This window comes from Lathyrus oleraceus, chromosome 2, assembly GCF_024323335.1.
Source record: "Lathyrus oleraceus cultivar Zhongwan6 chromosome 2, CAAS_Psat_ZW6_1.0, whole genome shotgun sequence".
Lineage (NCBI taxonomy): Eukaryota > Viridiplantae > Streptophyta > Magnoliopsida > Fabales > Fabaceae > Lathyrus > Lathyrus oleraceus.
In genome coordinates, this window is record NC_066580.1 from 286,858,940 (window position 1) to 286,862,485 (window position 3,546).

A 3,546-nucleotide genomic window follows, 5' to 3' on the forward strand; every position below is an offset into this window, starting at 1 on the left:
AAGCACTCTTAGGGTTTATATGAGAGGGAATTGGTTCTTTGCCGATGAGTTCCCTTCAGTCTCTGGAGGTTTCTCTCACTATCTTTTTCCCTTCCAGGGTAATAGGAATAGAATTCCCTTTTGTTTCACTGAAACTCTAAATTTATAACCTGATTTTTGTGGATCTGTGGGCTCAAATGAGAGAGGCCCAAGTCCAAAAATTTTCTATTATATTTTATTTATTTATTTATTTATTTATTATTTATTTTATTTTATTTTGTTTTTTCGTTTTTCGTTCTTTTTTTTTAAACACGTGGGCTTCGCCTAGCGAGCATGACAGTTCAAGAAATTCCTCTGAGCATAGGTGATTCTGGTGGCTTTTCTTGGGACTCGCTGGGCGACCCATTCTGCTCGCCTAGCGAGCATGACAGCTCATGAACACACTTTTGCTCCTTCACGATTAACGTTTTGACTGACGAATAGACCCCATTTGAACCTGTTGGAAGTATCTCAAGCCATTCCCTTGTGTTGGCTGATCATCTAAATAGAACTCACAAAGTGTCTTGGATGATACTTAAGCTTCAAACAAAAGATGTTAGTGACACATTTTTGTACTTTTGGTTAGTAAACAAAAGTAAGAGAAACAATGATGTATAATTCAAGCATGCTTGGTGATCTCAAATCAATTACAAGGAGTCCCACCCAAAGGCAAAGGGAACCAAGATGCTAAATATCCTTGAGGCAATACAAATGCAATGTTATGATGCCATGAGGGATCTTAGGGTCAAAATTGGGATCTTACAGATGCCCCTATTTAAGGTCATTCTAGCCGGAGAAGTGAAGGTTAAAATCTTCGTCTCGACGGGGTAGAATGGGCTTAAATAATAACAAAGAGACGAATTTTGGTCCCTAAGAGACCTCATGATGCAAATGTAGGTATGAAAAATGGTAGCACTCTGTGGAGATATGTGTCCACAAAAGCAAAGAAATCAGAAGCCACTGATAATCCATATGAGCAATTCACTTCATGGGACCAAGACCCTAGGGACTCTCCTGGGGATAGAAAAGGGATAAAAATGCGCGAGCAGGTCACGACTCAAAGCGTGGGGAACAAAATTCCAAAGGGAAAAGATCCAATGGAAAGACTCAAGCTGACTCGAAGATGCATGTATTGGGGAATATGCCAATACAGCAAAAAACTATCCACAGCGGATACTTCGGATAAAATCCGGATGAAAACAATCCACTAAGGGACTTCGCTGGGGATGTCCACAAGGACACTCCTGGGGAAGCAGCGGGACGAGGTATTACCGGTTACTGGGTAATAAGCTCAAGAAGACATGTGATCTGAACGCCAGGTATGAGGGTGAGAGATACAACATGCTCAGGAAGAGATGAATATCCAAGACCGGCATAAGGGTAAGAGATATCAAAATTTCAAAATGTCTGAGGAAAACCTAAAAGGTATACTTTAACTCAGGGATTCTGACTCCACAGGGGACAAAAAGTCATAATAGGGAGCAGAGAGGAAGGAACACCGGGGATACCGGTTACTGGGCATATAATAGGTGACCAACCAAGGTGTGAATTGGGGAATATTCCCAAAACACTCATCATCCAAAAGAGGGCTAAAAGCAAACTCGATTACAGGATGGATATTCGACTCCACAAAGAGGATACGAATCTTACTCAACTGGGGAAGAACAAAAGGCTTCAGACCCGAGAGTGCATGAGATATACTATCTATTACCGTCAAAACGTAGATAATATACTCGCATGGACGATTATCCACAACCAGTTACTAGGTTAATAAAAGATAAATCGATCGAAAAGAAAAGGCATCGGGATACCGAAACTAGGTATATAATGATGACCAATTCAGGGGAGAAACAATCGTTACCAACAACAACAAGGTAGACGAGAGATGACCCGCTGGGGGATAAATTGCGCAATCAGGGCAATTATCCAAGCAGATGAGGGGATATCATCATCGAATACTGGATGAAGATAACTGTCACCAATTAAAGATGAGCAAAAATAGTTACTCTATAAAAAGGGAAGAAATAGGTTTTACAACTACCGGTATGAGGGTAGAGAAACACAGACTCTGTTGGGGATAATAATTACTAATTATTGAGCAATTATTCATTTACCACGAGGAAACAGGAAAAGAGTCTCAAGAGACCGATCTAGGATCAAACTAGATAGGCACACCAAATCAAGACTTGTCTCGATGAGGATATAACTCAATGGGGAAAACCATCCCAATATGTGTGTTGGGAAGGAACAAAAACAATCGACATCCACGAGGATATAACCCGGTGGGGAATATGGAAGAAAGGATATACGCTTTCTACCTATGGAGCTGACTCTATATGGAGAGATCAGACACACACGTCTGCTTGGGGAAGTATATCACCAAATAGCAGGAGACAACAAACAACGATATATGGAAAAGAATGCAACATGAATATCTGAATGTTATAATTATGCATGAATATGCGTGGTTTATGTATGATGTATGCTAACAGACAGACATATCTAACACAACCAGGTCCAGGAATCAACCACCCGGTACTACATCTCAAGAGAGAAAGCCAAGTTCACCGGGGAGTATCCAATCTGCTGGGGATCAGAGATACCAGGAAGCAAAGAACTCTGCAGGGGATGAATCATCAATCATTCCAGCTGGGGACGAGAGTTATCACAGACAAGGTCCACCACACCAACAACTCTACTGGGGAATCTATCCAAGGAGATAAAGGATTTATCGGGATCAACCACCAAATATCGCTCTTGCCCAAGGAGATCCAAGCTGCTGAGGAAGAAAGATTGCTACTCTGCTGAAGGGAAGAGAGGTGACTCTCAAAAAGCAATCCACTTGGTAGGATAAACCACAAGGGGTTCCGGAGGGAGGAGATACAGTCATGCCAGGAATATGGACAAAAATCTTACCCTGTTGGGGATCGTACCACCCTTGGGAGAGCACTGAGGATCTCCTAAGTATCCTTTCGTCATTGTGAATGTTCACTTTGTTTAAAAACAAATTATAAAAAAATTGATCGTTTAAAACAATGATATTTTCTTAATCAAAACATGCAAAACATTTGTTGAATAGAAACAGATAAGAGTGCCAATAATTGGATAAAAGGCTCAAATTTATTTGATAGAATGGTAGTCTGCGAATGGCAAGACTCCATAGATCTTTACAAATTTGAAATTGGTGATATATATTGGAAAAGGGCTACATTGAACATAATGACCATTTCTCTACCAATTCTGAATCCGATGTATTTGAAGCTTTGGCTGATAATGAGCAAGGATCTCTGACGGACGACAGTTGTAGAACAAAGTCTTGTCAAGATGCAGTTACTTGCCAAATCCCTAAGTTTTGCCTAGATTGCCCCAGGATGAGGTACTCAATCTAGCGGGATACCTATATCATTATTATATATTTTTTGTGTCTCTAACTTTTGCCTGGATCGCCCTTTCGAGTTTTCAATCCACCGAGACGCTCATTTTTGCCTAAGCCGCCCTTTCGAGTTTTCAACTTAGCGAGCTATTCTA